This window comes from Xiphophorus hellerii, chromosome 20 (genome assembly GCF_003331165.1).
Source record: "Xiphophorus hellerii strain 12219 chromosome 20, Xiphophorus_hellerii-4.1, whole genome shotgun sequence".
NCBI lineage: Eukaryota > Metazoa > Chordata > Actinopteri > Cyprinodontiformes > Poeciliidae > Xiphophorus > Xiphophorus hellerii.
The window spans coordinates 18257983-18275635 of record NC_045691.1 but is presented as its reverse complement, the minus strand read 5'-3'; positions in this window follow the sequence as shown (position 1 = coordinate 18275635).

Below are 17653 nucleotides of genomic sequence, written 5' to 3'. Positions count from 1 at the left end.
CTGTCATTCATAAGTGGAAAAACTCAAAACAGAATTTTCCTACTTTATTTAATTTTGTTCTCATTTTTCAGTCAGACTTGAGTTTACTTAGAAACACTTCAATCTGAGATATGTGTACCACTTACATATTCTTTCAAATGTCAAATAAAATACTGTTAATTCTCCAGGGATGTGATATGTGTGCCAGAGAGCCCACCCCTCTGTTAGGTTTGATTTTGGAAAATGGGCAGACGTCCCAGGATTTTAAAGCAGTGGCTACGGGGCTGGAGTTAATTTAGAAAGGCCTTGGAAATTAAAAGAATAATGATGCGTTAAATCAAAAATATCTGCCTTTAGAATATAAAATGCGTAATGACCTCCCTGGCTGTATCTGCTGAGCCACAAAAGATCAGTCAGGATGTGAGTAATGAAATTCGACGGTCTGAAAAAAACATGATGAGTGAAATTGTCTCAGCATAACAAACGATGCAGAAACCATTTTGCATCGTTAAACATCACTGGGGTTCCACAGAAACTGGTGAATGGATGGATGAGGGTTCAACAGTTTGAAGATGTTGCAGATGATGAATGAAGAGATGAAATGGTGCATTTATAATAAAAAACAAGAAAGTTAATGTATTTAATTTAAAGCTTAAATAGAAAACATTTCTTGTGATGTGAGAATTTGAATTTTCTGGAAAACCAAAAAGTTTTTTTCTTAGATCAAAACTGTCCATACACCTTGGAAATTTCCAAATTCATAGGATATTGAAGTACAATAACATGAAAAAAGTGTTTGGACTCTTTCCTCATTTAATTTTTTTGTCACTCTTAAGTGTTTCAGAACATTACATCAATTTAAATATTAGTAAACAGCAATAAAGATGAGATTTGTGCAGTGAATCACTTTTTCTGCTTCTTCCACATGAGCTCTGGATCTCTACAGCTCCTGCAGAGTTACCAGGAGCCACTGAGCTTCCTCTCTGCTCTCACATCCTGGTCTCTCAGTGCAGAAGAAAGGCCATATGTGGACTTATTGTTGGGACTCACCTTTTTTGTTTCGACATAAAAAATTGGCACAACCCAACAATGCTTTAAATTTCAACACTTTTTTATCCTTGACCGTTCTCACGTGTCTTTTAGCAACATTTTGAAACATCATCCTATTTTCCATCCAGTTTAGTACCAAAAAAATTGGGAAATTTGTGGAATAGAAATTGGCATTTGATGCTCTCAACCTCTTAAAGTCTCTCCAAGATGATTAATTGGCTCTTTCAGTTCTTTACATGCATATCTTTAAAAAACCTGTATTGTCATCAAACTGAGATTACAGGCAAAATTACTATCTACCATTTGGATGTGCAGCAATTTTAAAATATCCACTCCAGATCAATTTGCACATCCTCTCTCACTAAGGATGTAGTAATTGTATAGACATAGAAAGAAAGGAATTGTGATGTAATTGTAGTTATTATGCAACATTTGTTTGACAGTGCTATACAAGAGATGTTTGATTTTCTAAACACAATCATTAATGTTTCTGATAGCTCCACAAATGTTTTGGCCTGTTTGTCTTCATTTTCTCAAACTGGATGTTTGTGGTTAAAATCAGGATATTCTGCATCTATGAAGACATTTAAATACAAAGATATGACACAGAACCTTTGGAGTTGGATACTCATCTATTAAAGGAAAATGAAATACAACATGCTAGTAATACAAAAAAAAGTTTTAAGATTGGTCTGGTCAAAGACTGGACTGAAATCCATTTGAAATTACGTGGCGTGCGCTACAACAGGTTCTTCATGCCAGAAAACTCATGTGTTGCTTATTTTAAACAAAGTCATGAAAAAGACAGTTATTACAAACACTTGAGGTCATTAGAGGATGTTACTTTATGACATTGGACCAGGTTGTTTTGAAATTATTTGTTTTTTCATAATTAAATAAAATTATCATTCTTTGATCTGAAACTTTGAAATTTTGCCGAAAAGTAAAAACAGAAGAAATCAAATAATTTTTCACAACTGTGAGTTATTAAATTAAAGAATAAATTGAATCAATCAGTTATGACAATCAGTGCATAATTTGGAACATACAATGAGTTTTTAAAGGATCTTGTGTGAAATAGAAAAAAATGAGAATGGAAAACAGAAGGCTGTTGTTTATTGCAGAAAATTGAAATGTATTAAATATTACTCTAAACTTGGCACCTACTCTACAGACATTGCAATTTGAAAAAGAGTAATTTATTGATGCTTTTCTTTTTAAAATGACATTAGTTCTACATTTTACAGGTTAAAAGTAACAAACAAAAAAGACTAATAAAATCAAAATAGAATATTAACAGAGGATTCAACACATTTATTTTAAATAGCATTGAATGTTATTTCTAGCCATCAGATGGATAATTAGCTACTGGGGTCACGATGTGCGGCAGAAGCAACAGCAAAGAGTCTCCACTAAAAAACAATAGCGGCTGGAAGAGTGAGAACCGGTTGAGGAGTCTCAATAACTTTAAGCATGATCCAATTATTGTAACCAAAACAATGAACATTGATAATTGGCCCTTAAATCTCATCCTTTTTTTAAACTAAGGTATGTTTCTCAAGACTAAATACGCAGCAGCACATTCGAATGTTAAGGCAGAGCAAAATGTATAAAGAATCCCTGCTGAAGGAGTCAGATTCAAAAGCAAAAAACAAAGAAACCATTGTAGTTAGTGTGCAGAAACCACAGGAAAGCTAACAGAAGGGTATTGTTGTTTAAATTGACTGTAGCAACAGCAATTCTGAGTTATTGTGGGGTAAATATATGTTCTGCAATGATCAAACAACTTGCAAACAGATCAAATGTAAGCATCACTTTTAAAATTTGTTTAAATATTCTGTTACTGCTTTAATTATTTCTTTCATGTTTCTAAAGGAAATCACTGGACTTAGGTTTAGTGCGTGTAATTAAGTAAAAGTTGTTGATAATAAAATTAATTTTGCTTGTGAATATTTGGTATTCTATCCGAACACGTTATAATTCAATGTGCAATTATGTTCTACATAGTTTAAAACAAATGTTGACAGGAAACGTTAGTCAGCTTTATGTGTAATTTAAATATGAAGAAGTGTTCTTTTACAGGAGGCAGCTTTAGGACCTAATTTATTTCTTCTAAAAACTTTCAAGTATTACAGCAAAATTAAAAGAAAGTTTAAAAGACTCTGCCTCTGGCAAACACAGTGAGTCCAAAAAAATAGAAACCTTTGGAGGATTATAAAATGAAAAGGGCAACAAGGGATAAGCTGAAAGGCTGAGCTTCTGATATCCAAATGGAAAATGTTAAAGTACATATGTATTTTATACAGTTTCCTCAGTTGAGAAAATTGTTCTGAAATGTTTTTCTGCCAACCAACAAAAAAACAGAATAAAATAATAATTTCCAAGCTTCAGTATGTGAAGTGTTGCTTAAGTATTATTTCATATGATGGGCTAAATGCATGTAAATCTGCATGTGTATTTCTTAGATTGTAGATGTTGGGATAATTTGCTGCGGGTCTCATATGAAACTTGTCCTGTCAGGATAAAAGCTGCAAACTTCTAAGCACATAAGGTTTGAGTGTTAAACTGGGGAAAATATATGTAGGGAAGCTTCTGTTTGTCATGACAAGGATAAATCCTGATGACAACACTCTGGGAAGTCCAGGTCCTCCATCTTTGTGGTTAGCATAAGCTATCATGGAGTGAAACTAAGGAAGAGCGCAGATGGAAAAAATTATCCTCCTGGATTTTCTGGCATTAGGAATTCTGAAGGAGAAAATCAGATTTTAAGGGATTTATATACTACTAAGCCCAGTTCAAGGTGGTGAGAGATGGGAGAAAACTGGACAAAGATCTGCAGACACTTAATATTATGCTTAAAAATGATTCCATGGAAAAGTAAAGTTTGTGGTCAAAAGTGGTTAACAAATAACTATTTGATTTACAGTGCCTTCAAAGATATTCACAGTCCTTAAACTTTTTCTCATGTTTTATGTGTGAACATCAACTTTGAATGCATTTCCTTTTGATTCTAAGTGACAACGAAAGGAGCGTACATCATGATGGAAAAGGAAGCTGATACATTGTCAGTCTGTTTATGTGGACGGCCATGCCTTGGTGTGTTTTCAGTTTTGTCTTATTCTTTCCATAATGGGATGATGGATTAAACATCTCGGTTCAAAGCTGGAGTTATTTTCATAACCCAGCCCTGCTTCAAAGGTCTTTTGAGCTTTATTCCTGACTCGTTCCTCTTCATGATGCTCCTGTTGTTCTCTAATAAACTTCTGAGACCTTCAGAGAAAACCTGAACATATTGAGATTAAATCGCATGTCCATTTACTAATTAATGGTCTTCTAAAGGAGGGTGAGTCAGTTGCACTTGAATTTATTTAGAGGTATTGAAGTGGAGAGATCAAATATAGACCACACTTTATTCTTTTTTTGTAAAAGAAAAAAATAGAAAAAGCATATGTCCATTTCTTTCCTCTCCTCAGTTATGTCTTACTTTGTGTTGCTGTGACACATAAAATCTAAATAACATAATTGGAGGCCGGTGGTTGCAAATGACAAAATGGGAAAACGTTCATGCACTGCAAAAACACCAAGTCTTACCAAGAATTTTGGGTCTAGTTTCTAATATCAATATTTCACTACACTTGAAGTAAGACAATCTTGCAATTATTTTAAGTATTTATTTGTTGCTGTTTTACATTAATTGGTTTATTCATTCTACAATCACTTTGATATTTTTTAAAATGTAGATTTAATGATAAATAAAATTCATTATTATTATTATTATTAGACATTTTTTTCCATTTCATAAGTGAAATTATCTGTCAATGGAACTAAAACTTTTTCACCAATATTAAATCATTTTATTGACTTAAAATAATCTCCATTATCGTGCTAAAACATTACGTGTAAGTTATTTTTCTCCTATTTCAAGTGTTTTTAGATATCTCCACTAGAAACTACACAAAAATACTTGATAAGATTTTATGTTTTTGCAGTGTGGGATGTAAATACTTTTCGGTGAAACTGTACCTGCAACTTTTGTTGCTGCAACGTGCGTAATTGAATTAACTTGTGCCATTGTTCTGCAGTAGACACGTTGTTTAATTCATCCTTTATCTTTGCCGTTCTAACACGAGAATTTCCCTTTGGGAAATCAATCAATTTCATAAATTTCTATTGTTTGACGTCTTTTGTGAAATTATAAAACACAAGATAACTTGTTGTCCTGGCAACTAACATGCAGCTTGATGAGAGTGTTTAGGGAGAGTGGGGGTGAGAGGATAGGTGTTTGTTTAGTCACACAGCTGATATGGCACCAAGACGTCAGCTGCAGGATCAATGCCAGGCCCCGGGTTTACAGATAGATGCGGACATTGCATGTAAACACCAGCACAGAGGTAATCTGGTGTGCTATCATAACCAGCATTTTTATTAAAGCGAGGTTAGTCGGGCCTCTGCTTCTCTTTTCATGCTGACAGTAATACTGCATGGATATCCCCATGATGGATTTCAGCTGCTCAGCAGTTCTCTGTGCCGTTCCCACACATACTGGGCTTTGAGCTGACAGATCTAATTAGAGACAAAGTTCAGGACCGAGTTGTTAATGAAGTGACATGTGAGGGATCTGCACACTAATACTTCTGGCTCATACTGCTTATGTAACGAATTAGCACTTGAGGTTCCCAACATGCTTTTTTTTTTTTTAATGTGGATGATTTGCTGTCATGAGGTGCATTTGGAAATTAAATCAAAATCCACCAAAGGGAAGCTCAACTGGATACAACATGGCAGTGATAGAATAGATGGTGTTGGTAATTCTTAAAATTATAGCCACATGTTTCAAAAGTTTAAGCAATTAAAGTCAAGTCATTAATCACAGCAGGCCCATGTATATCTCACCAAAGCATGGAGCTGTAATAATTACAACCCTTTTATATGTTAGATAAGATTGCCTGAGGAGTCATACTAGCGGGTCTTGTTTCCAAAGATAAAACGATCCTGATTCTTTACAGGAGGGTTTGGATTTCAATTGATTAGTTTTAAATCTCAAAATCTTTCAAGTCCACTTACAAAATAACTAGAGTTTGTTGCTTGCATCATTCACCATGCATAAGGATGCATCTCACTTATCCTAATTCAAAGGATTAATTAAACATTTTCTACATCCCACCCATTGTCTATCCCTGCTTGTCCTTGTAGAGTTTCAGGAGGCTTGGTGTACATCTCCAGTGTTCAATTTTAATATTTAGAAGAATTTTGATTATTTTCAATTTGTCATTTACACACCAATAAAACAAAAACTAGGCTATTTCCATGTAGATATCACAAGAAATTCAAAGTTTTTGAGATCTGTATTTAATGTAGGAACTCTTTGATGCCCCCTGCTGGTCCGGAAAACCCCTGCAGCAATTTATTTTGCCTATGCCTTGGCCCCACTCTGACTTCATAAAAAAAGTTGAAATATTTAGGTACAGACTTGTAATGTCATTTATCATGTATCTACATGGTCTGAAGTTTGCCTGATAAGGTAACAGTAAAAAACTGTAAACTTCCTTTTCACCTAAAATGTGATGATTTAACTAGGACTGTGGATATATCTAAATTCAGTATCTAGATAATGTTTTTTTAAATCATATTTTTAGATTTTCTTTCCTGTTTTTAGCTAATAAGTTGGTCTGAAAACAAAGTAATTTTTCTATTAATATGTTTTTCTTGTGTAAACTCGGCCTTTCCCCTGAACAAATGTTTGCAGGACCCATCACCAGACTCACAGTCAAGTGTTCACATTTGATGTTTTGCAGGAGTTAACTTCTAGAGAGCTTTCAACTTATTGTAACATATCCCTTAATTTTTTGAGCTGATTTTGTATCTCATTGTACAGCGCAGTTAGGCAATATTTTACTGTCTATTTTGCCTTTACAAAACATCCAGACTCAGTTTTTGAAAGGCATTTTTAATTTTTCACCAATTATTTATTTCTTTGTGGCATATTGGCCAATAAGTCTGATGTGTTTCAGCCTCTTTTTTTAAGCTAGTTTATGACATTATTGGTCATACAGTACAGACCAAACGTTTGGACACACCTTCTAATTAAAATGGGTTTTCTTTATTTTCATGACTATTTATAAGGCAATAAATCCCACTTATTAACCTGACAGGGCACACCTATGAAGTGAAAACCATTTCAGGTGACTACCTCTTGAAGCTCATCAAGAAAATGCAGAGTGTGTGCAAAGCAGTAATCACAGCAAAAGGTTGCTACTTTGAAGAAACTAGAATATAAGGGGTATTCTCAGTTGTTTTACACTTTTTTGTTTAGTGCATATTTCCACATGTGTTATTCATAGTTTTGATGCCTTTAGTGTGAATCTACAATGTCAATAGTCATGAAAATAAAGGAAACTCATTGAATTAAAAGGTGTGTCCAAACTTTTGGTCTGTACTGTATTTACCTTATAACTGTTCAGTATATAATGGGAAGCTTTTGGCAAGTATATTCTGTCTTTGTGTTGACTTTGTGTGCTGACAGTTGTTTGACTGGCAGCTGATAACTTTACATTCAGGTGTTGGTTCCCTGATTTGTCTTGTATCTGTCCTTGAGCCCTGGAGTTGGACTCATTAATCCTTCCAAGGCTCTAATGTCAGTCACTTTGTCAGTTTTCTAATAGATTAGCTCTTGTATATCATAAGGACTCAGAGGAGGCAATTACCAACACTTAGTGTGTTAAACAGGAGTGTAGTGTATTTGCATCTAGTTTTCGGCTTCAGTGTAAACTTGTTGAACTTTCTCTATCAAATAGTAACTGCATACATGCTCCAAATATTGCACCATATTCACCATACTATGATCTTTCTACGGCACATGTTCTACTCCATCTGTTTCACACAGCATTGATCCTATGGCGAGGTTATGACTTAACTAAACAATAGATAATTACTGGTTCAAAGTCTATCAAGGAAGGCTAATAAAAATCATTTTACAAAGCCAGGATCAAAGAACCTACTTCAGAGTTTGTTCAGTGACTTTGAGACTTTGAATTCAATGTAAATCCAAGGGCAGCTAAGAGAGAGGAACAAAGGGGGCTTCATGATATCAGCTAATCAGCAGCTGCTTGTTTGGATAGTTGACATGGGGAGGGGGAAGTCAGACAGTCAAGGGCAGCACTGGTAATGATGTGAGCAGTATATCAGAGTCTCAAAGTGACATTTTTCAGTCTCTTTAGGGAGTCAGGAGCTCGTTAAAAGTTAAAGCCCAGACTTTTGACTATTTTTCCTCATGTTCTGGCCACAGATACATGCATCACAAATTATTTCTCCCGCCATGCTGTTCTTAAATTTAAAAAATTTATGTTGCTTTGCTGAAGTCTGCACCCAAAACGGTACGGGATAGAAGTGCTTGGAGAAGCTTTGAGATCCAGTTTTTATGTTTACATTATGCTGACTGAGATAACCTGAGTATCAAAGATGTCATCAGATGAGTAGTCAGCTAAACACAGAACAAATTGATATCACATAGCAGAACTCCTGCAAAATATACTTTATTTATGAGTGCATTCATAGGTAGTGTTTAATTTGAGTTAATTACTGTGTTCGGTGTAAAAATATTAACTGGGAACTGTTCTGTTTAAAGGTCTCACATCCTTGCACTCTGTGCTATTCAAAATGTGAAATGCAAGTTTCACATAATTTGTTGGCATGTACCAGCCAGAAAACTCACCAAAAGTTAATACATAACTGATAATGAAAAACACACATAACTATCAAATCTTTTAATAAATAAATATCTGTAAAGTGTGGTGTGTTTTGTATTCCACTGCCTTTACTTTAGATATTCCAAAGAGAAATCCAGTGCAATTGCCTTTAAAATTCAAGAAAATGATTTATGATTTAATCTCAACATAAATTAATTGAAAAACTAAACAACTAATGTCACGTTGTGCAGTGAGAGGTGGTGAGGGAGACGCTGTGGACCCACGTTAGTTAAATGAAATGACAATTTAATGAAGTCAGAAATCCAGAAATCCAAAATCCAGGCAGCACAGAATGAGCAGGAGGCTAAAGGCTCAAAGCTGGTGGCAACCAGTATAACAAAACCAACAACAGACTTGACAGCAGACAAGACGAGGATCCAACAAAGAACAAGAAAGACAGGTGAGTTTAAATACACAGGGAGACAATCAGGAGAAATAAGGAACAGGTGTAACTAATCAAGGGGTAGACGGGACAACACAGAGACTCCACAGAACTCCAAAAGCTAAATAAACACACAGAAAAACTCAAATCCTCACAACTAACTTCAAAAACTGTAACGTTAATGCCAAGTGATCTGGAAGAAATAAAAAGAAGCTTAACACTGGTCTTATTATTGCTAAAAACAACTTTTGGTACATCTGAGTTGGATTTCTCTTCCTGGGTAGAAATCGCTTACATCGTATCTTTGACTTTCCATCAATCCCTCATGTTGATCATGAGGGATTGATGCAAAGTCAATGTGTTGCTTGCTCTGTGGAGCAAGGAGCAAGAAACACTGCATTATTGCTACTCCCCTGAAACAAAAATACAAGTAAACCTGGATATCCTGGACTTTGTTTCCTCCTGTTTTGAAATGCTATTCCTTTTACCTTATAAACTGGTACAATGATGGTCTGAGGTTTTGCATGAAAAAACTGCATTTTCTTCTTTTATTTCTAAGTTGTATAGCTGTCTTACAAATATTTATCTCTGTATCCTTTATCCTTGATATATATCTGATCTCTAGCTTTATGCTTTTATGATCGCATGTGTGATGAGTGATTAGTGATTTTAGTGACAATTACTAAAATGAACTTCTGCTCATGGTCCTGCTCAACACCAAAGACTGCAAAATCAAGGGTTAATAATCCAATTTAGTTGAAACAAAACATAATCCTCTTAAACGGCACTTATTACCCTATTAGTCAGTCTTCAAGCACCCCATTAAGAGAAAATCTGAGGATTATGTTCTTTCTGCATTAGCAGATAGATTTCTTTCATGCATGAATAGCCGGAGGCCCATTGTACATGACAATTTCACATCACATCATTTAAAAATATCAGCAGTGCAGCCAGAATGAATTGACGAGGCTTGAAAAAGTTATTTTTCAAAGTTTTACAAGAATCATAGCTGCATGTAAATGCCCAGGAATAGATATTTATCTGCAGGATACAAAAACCATTAAATCCCCCAAATGTTTCAGTTTTTGGTACAAGTCAGTCTTGGCAAGGTTTTCTGCTTACAGATGCTGTAATTCTCTGCAGATGCTGATGAAATGCAGAGTAAATGGCAAAAGCCTAAGGTAAGCCTACCTGATTTATAATACATGGGCATAACTGTAAAAGATGTTTATACTTGAGGCAGAATTATCTGGCTCAGCTTTCCCCGTATTACATCCGTCTCTGTGCTCCCTTTGTCCTTATTGTACTTTCAAGTAGACATTCTTCGAAATCTCAATTATATTCGTTCCCAGCCTGTGTTCCACAGCAAGCAACCTTTTTCTAAAAACCACCCATGGTGCATTACTCAAGTTTGTCAATACTCCAGTTTTAGACAGGATGCATTTAAAGTTTGCAGTGAAGAGCAAAAAAAATAGGACTTTTTTTACATTGCTTGTTACTTTCCACAGATGTTAGAAAACTCTGTTCCTTAAAAGAAAGTCAGTAAGCATTTTTATACAAAGTATCTCAGTTCCTGTAAGTTGTTCTTTTTTTTTCATATTGAAACCACAAACGTTAACAGTTTGATGTGGTTTTAACGAGACAATCCCACATGAAGCAGTGAACAATTGTACAATTATGTGCATCTGATTCCTTGAAAACTTTTACAAGAAAAAAAAAATCTAATTGATCCTCATTTCCTTTATTACCCCTCAATAATATCCTTAGCAACCAACTGTTTTCAGCAATCAACTAATTAGTAAACAGAGTCCATCTGTCTGTAATTTAATATCAGCATAAATCAGTTCTGTGAAGACATCACAGATTTGCACATTAGAGAACAAACCACATGAAGACCAAAGAGCACAGCAAGGAGAAAGTTATAGAGAAGGGGAAAAAAATGTTTTAAAACAATATAAGCTTTGTTCATGTAAAACTGTTCTGTATAATCTATCATCTGAAGATTGGAAGAGTACAGGTCAACAGTAAACCTACAAAGACATGAACATCAACCTAAAGTGGCAGGTTGTAGAAGCGAATCACTAATCAAACGTAGGATCAAGACTTTGATGCCTTATTTTTGATTAAATAATTTAATAGATTTTAATGAGTTACAAATTTTAATGCAATTAATCACTTTTTCTTTTATGTACAGCAGTTCAGAGCAGACTCATGTATTCAGGTAAAAGCTCCCAAACAGTTTATGTGCAATCATGTGAATTCAGGATGTTTGTATTCACACACACCTTTCATACACAGTGCAAACCACCTGGGAGAAACTCCTCCCACATCAATATATGTCCCGTCTCTAGTTCTAGCATCCTCTAGTTTTGCTTTTACAAAATGCTCAAGGAGAGTCTCCTTGGACAACAACACTGCATTTTCCATTCAGGAGTGTTTAGCCATTTATTAGTTTTTATAGTCATTAAGGAAGAATCGCACAAATGTAGATGATTTCTCTTCAAGTCTGATAAATGTTCCTCAAAAGTATTCCTGTCTCCTGTGGATACAAAAACCGGAAGTGGGTGAATTAAAGAAAAATATCAACATTGCTGTCCGAGCGTATTTCTGCATAAAACAGGGCAACAAATTTCTGACCAATCACACAACACGTGACACAGAGCTTTATCTAAATAGTTCAACCAAGGCCTGGTATCAAGAAAGTAAGGTGGATGTCAGCAAAATAATGCAATTTTCATCATGTATCAATTTGATGACATATGCATGAGCTTTTTAATTGGACACACAATTGGCATCTGGAAACAACAGCGATGCCCCACTGGGAAATAGTCTTTGCATCAAAAAATGATCCGATGGGAGGCTTGGAAAGATTATCGTTGTGGAAAAAGGAGTTATCCTGTTACAGAAGTTTTTCAGATCTAAAGTAACATCTCAATGCAAAACATCAGCAACAAAAAAACAACAGCAAGCACAGATGTCCCCAATGCTGGTGTCAACTTCCACAGACTCTGTTTTTCAAAAGAAGTTACACAAATGCTCATTGGTTCCTGAAACAACAAAATGTAAATGCTGCCTGTGGTGGGACAATAACACTACAACACACATTGAGACAATGACCTGAAACAGACAGTATGAATCAGTAGCGGATTTGGAAATATTTCAGGACAGAAAAGCCATCTTGTAACTATCGGTTTGCCTGGCTCAATCAACGAAGGCTACATTCAGCTACGCGTAGCTGGAGCACAAAACAGCAACTCTGTGTCAGGGTTTGTCTGCGGTGACAGCAGGAGCACGGTTCCTTTAACCGCAGGTAAGAACACAGATATTTGTCAGAGCAGAGTGTGAGCTTGTTGTGTGTGTAGACAGCCACAGGATGAAAGAAAATTACCAAGCAAAGCATTTATAGGCACTGATACATTTTGGCTCCAGCCAAATCTTTTTATTGGTTGCCTTAAAACACACTCCTTAGGTGTGATTTCACATCATAAACTCTCAGTTTGAAGCTCTGTATAATGTATGTACAGGTCACTTTATTAGACTTGTTCAGTTGCATGGCAACAATAAAATGCATTTAGATAAGATAAGATAAGATTTATTTGTCATTGTCATCAACAGATTACAACGAGATTGAGATTTGCTCGACTCGAGTTAAGATGCAGGTTATGTGTATATACATGCATAATATACAAAGATAAAGAAATAAATAGTACAAAATGAGAAATAAATAGACATCAGAAGATGGTTGCAGCGCCTGGAGGTGTCGCAACAGAATTTACATTTTTAACAAAGTGGTGTCAAGAGCAGAAGTTCTTATGCCTTTGAATTTAGTGCCATGATTGCCATCGGGTAAAAAACTGTTTTTTAGGCAATTTGTCCTGGTTTTTATTGCTCTGTATCTCTTGCCTGATGGCAGCAGCTGGCCATTCAGATGTGCGACAGACAACTTCGAAGCGCAACCTGAGCAAAGGACAAGGGAAAGAGGAGGATTATTTAAATGAAACATATAAATTAAACAGCCAAGTTAAGACTAAGTCAAATGGATTATTGAATTATAAATATAGTAATAAAATAAGCAATTAAATAGAAACACAAAATTCAAGAACCTCTGACTTATTTCACCAGTAGGTCACATAAGTCCTATTGAGATTAAAAACCTCTTTTTTACACCTGACTAAGAGGCAGCAACATGATTTTTTTAATGCATTAAAAAGGTAGATGGATAAAAATAATGCATCACTTTAACTCAAGATACACATGTTTGGTGCCTTTACATTAACAGTTATGTTAGGCTTGACTTCAGTGGACTGCTGTCCTTGCAACATTCAAGAGTACAAGCGCAGGAAGAAGAATCAATTTATTGACAGACATATGTCTAACTCTGCTAACACAGGTGAGTGTGTCCCCTTGCTGGCTGCTTTGGCCAATTACCAACTGTTTCTCCAGGGACTGTGTCCAATTGACATTAAGTGAAAATCCAAAACAACAGACAAACAATTTAAAGTTGGGGGACCATGAGTGGTGTCAGTTCAAGTCCTGTCGAGTTGTTGGGAATTTTTGTTATTAACTTTTCATTATTATACCTACTGATTTAATTATTCTTGCTTCAAAAGCATTAATTAGTGGGTTATATTTTCAAATAATGACATTTTATCTATTTTACAGCTTTTCTGTAGTATTCAGCAACACCTACAATTTATTTATTTTTGCAATATTGCTTTGCTACTGAAAAGAATGTCATTTTCAGAAATGGTTCAATTATATTAAAATTAACATGCATTCACTGATAAAAGTTATGTACATGCAAACAATATTTCAATTTGGAAGTAATTTGGCACACATGCAGAGCAGTGAGGAGTATGTAAATGGTTCGATTTGCAAGGAGCGACCTCGCTCTGAATAGGCACCAGAAGGCATGAAGTGAAGTGGGAAGACAGTGTTAGCACAGTGAAATACCTGTTTTAAGACAGTGTTGGGAGCAAGGCATGGGCTGGTTAAGGTATAACAAGGTTTTTTAAAATGATGATTTTAAAACCCAGCAAACTTTCCATCATACTTTACGAGTCACCAAAAAAAGTGTCAAGAGTGAGCAGAGTTTTCTCTGGCTGTAAGAAGCAGAATAAAACAACACTTTCCCTTCCACACATGTTGCAGACTATTGATTAGTTGACTGATGCTACTCTTCACTTGTTTACAAAGAAATGTGGCTGTTAGCAAACTAGAAGAGAACGAGTCATTACTTCTGGTAAAGGTTAAAGTTTCTGAAGTGAGGTTCTGTGGAGTTATTGTCCGTTGTAGTTCACTCCAATGTAGTAGAAAGAGATGGTGGTGGAATAAATGAATGAAATATTTGGCATATGAGTTGATTGTGAGTCAGCCATACCAGCTACACGTAGCTGGAGCACAAAACAGCAACTCTGTGTCAGGGTTTGTCTGCGGTGACTAGAACCAGAGCAACATGTGTGTACCCTCGCGTTCCCACGGTTTCCAAAGTGCAGCCTCCATTGCGCAATATCATTCACCCACCTTCATGCAAACATTCACCATGGAGCACGACTGTAAAATAAATTTACACTCGGTTCAGAAAAGCTGGCAATTTCAAAGGGAAGTGAAAGGGGGACAAATACCACAGTTAAATAATTTTAAACAAAAAAAACTTTAAAATTTAAGAAATTACATTTGAAACTGAAAGGAAGAAAAACTGTTAGCAGAGACTGCTTCAAATGGTTGGGTTTTTGTTTCTACTCCAGACAAAATGAACATGGTTGTATTCAGTTGCTGTTAAGTCTGAATGCCGACTCTAAGCACACTGGAGACTCGAATTACAGGCAGCACTTAAGCATTTTCCGCAATTTCCTAATAATGGAAACATTCTCTTCACCTGGAAGAGAACCAGAAGCTTTCCTTCTGCACTAAGGGCATGAATGTCGTACAGTGTTCACAGATGTGCTGCAAGACCTCCAGTTGGCCGCTATCGTTTCCAAGCATATTTTCATCTTAAAAACAAACAAACAAAAAAAGAGTCTGTTTTTGAAAACCATTATATTTGCAGGATTTTTTTTTTCCAAATAAAGACAAATTCAAAATACAAGAAAATGAAACTGAGCTTCTCTGTGCCACTGCATACAAAAAGAACTGAATAAAAACCAATAAAACCGTAAATTGCACCCGGGGTTTTAAGAAAGGTGTAAGACGTATGGATGTCATAATTTCATGCCGCATAGTTGTAAAATCCCTTAAAACACAGCAGAGAATAAGGTTGTAAAACATGTAGGTCAAACACTCAGTGAATAAAATAGATAAATGTTCAGCAATTAAACACTATAAGCAAAACTATTAATCAGCAACAAGTTACAAGTAATTTATTGGTATTTTACATATCAAAAACATAAAACATGAAATGAAATTGAGTTTCTTTTGTCTGGAATATGTCAGCGACATAGAATATTACTTTAAATTTATAGTTTATTGCACAATTATTCATATTCTTAAATATTTCCACAGTGTGAGGCACTACAACTACAAACATCAATGTGGTTTATTAGGATTTTATGTGATTTAAATAAAAGTAGTGGATCATTATGAAGTAAAAGAAAAAAAAATGTGGTTTTAAAAAGATTTCACAACTGATAAAGTGAAGTGTGATGTGCATTAATATTCAGTCCTTTATATTGTTAAAGTTATCTGGCTGCAACTCCATCTGCAACTCTTTTGTAGTATGTCTCTACAAATGGAGAAAGAATTTATTTACTATTCTTTGCAAAGTAGATGAATGTCGAGGTGAGAACATCCTTCAAGATCATTTTTTCAGATTTTACCTTCAATTCATCAGTTGGCACAATAGTGTTTCAATGTACGCCTTGACCTCAGTCCATTCAAATGTGTTTTTATTTTATAAGCTGATTATTAATGCAAACATGTGGAGCCAAGGTCTCAAGGAGACTGGTTCCACTGGTTCTGGAACCAGTCTCCTTGAGAGGGGCTGGACATACTTCCACTCTGGAGTTGCCCAAGGTGAGAGGCGTCGGGCAGGAGTGGGCATACTTGTTGCTCCCCATCTCGGCGCCTGTACGTTGGGGTTTACCCCGGTGAACGAGAGGGTAGCATCCCTCCGCCTACGGGTGGGGGGACGGGTTCTGACTGTCGTTTGTGCTTACGGGCCGAACGACAGTTCAGATTACCCACCCTTTTTGGAGTCCTTAGAGGGGGTACTGGAGAGTGCTCCTCCTGGGGACTCCCTTGTTCTGCTGGGGGACTTCAACGCTCACGTGGGCAATGACAGTGAGACCTGGAGGGGCGTGGTTGGGAGGAACGGCCCGCCCAACCTGAACTCGAGCGGTGTTCTGTTGCTGGACTTCTGTGCTCGCCATGGATTGTCCATAACGAACACCATGTTCAAGCATAAGGGTGTCCATATGTGCACTTGGCACCAGGACACCCTAGGCCGCAGTTCGATGATCGACTTTGTCATCGTTTCATCGGATCTGCGGCCGTATGTCTTGGACACTCGGGTGAAGAGAGGTGCGGAGCTGTCCACTGACCACTACCTGGTGGTGAGTTGGCTCCGGTGGTGGGGGCGAAAGCCGGTCAGACCTGGCAGGCCCAAACGTGTTGTGAGGGTCTGCTGGGAACGTCTGGCGGAATCCCCTGTGAGACGGAGCTTTAACTCCCATCTCCGGCAAAACTTCGAACACGTCCCGGGGGAGGTGGGGGACATGGAGTCTGAGTGGACCGTGTTCCGTGCCTCCATTGTCGAGGCGGCCGATCGGAGCTGTGGCCGCAAGGTTGTCGGTGCCTGTCGCGGCGGCAACCCTCGAACCCGCTGGTGGACACCTTCGGTGAGGGATGCCGTCAGGCTGAAGAAGGAGTCCTATCGGGCCTTTTTGGCCTGTGGGACTCCGGAAGCAGCTGATGGGTACCGGCGGGCGAAGCGGCATGCGGCTCGGGCGGTTGCTGAGGCAAAAACTCGGGCGTGGGAGGAGTTTGGAGAGGCCATGGAGAAAGACTTCCGTACGGCTTCGAGGCGATTCTGGTCCACCATCCGGCGTCTCAGGGGGGGGAAGCGGTGCAGCACCAACACTGTTTATAGTGGGGATGGTGTGCTGCTGACCTCTACTCGGGACGTTGTGGGCCGGTGGGCAGAGTACTTCGAAGACCTCCTCAATCCCACCAACATGCCTTCCACTGAGGAAGCGGAGCCTGGGGACTCTGGGTTGGGCTCTCCAATCTCTGGGGGCGAGGTCGCCGAGGTGGTTAAAAAGCTCCTCGGTGGCAAGGCCCCGGGGGTGGATGAGATCCGCCCGGAGTTCCTTAAGGCTCTGGATGTTGTAGGGTTGTGTTGGTTGACGCGACTCTGCAATGTCGCATGGACATCGGGGGCAGTTCCCCTGGATTGGCAGACTGGGGTGGTGGTCCCCCTGTTCAAAAAGGGGGACCGGAGGGTGTGCTCCAATTATAGAGGGGTCACACTCTTAAGCCTCCCTGGCAAGGTCTATTCAGG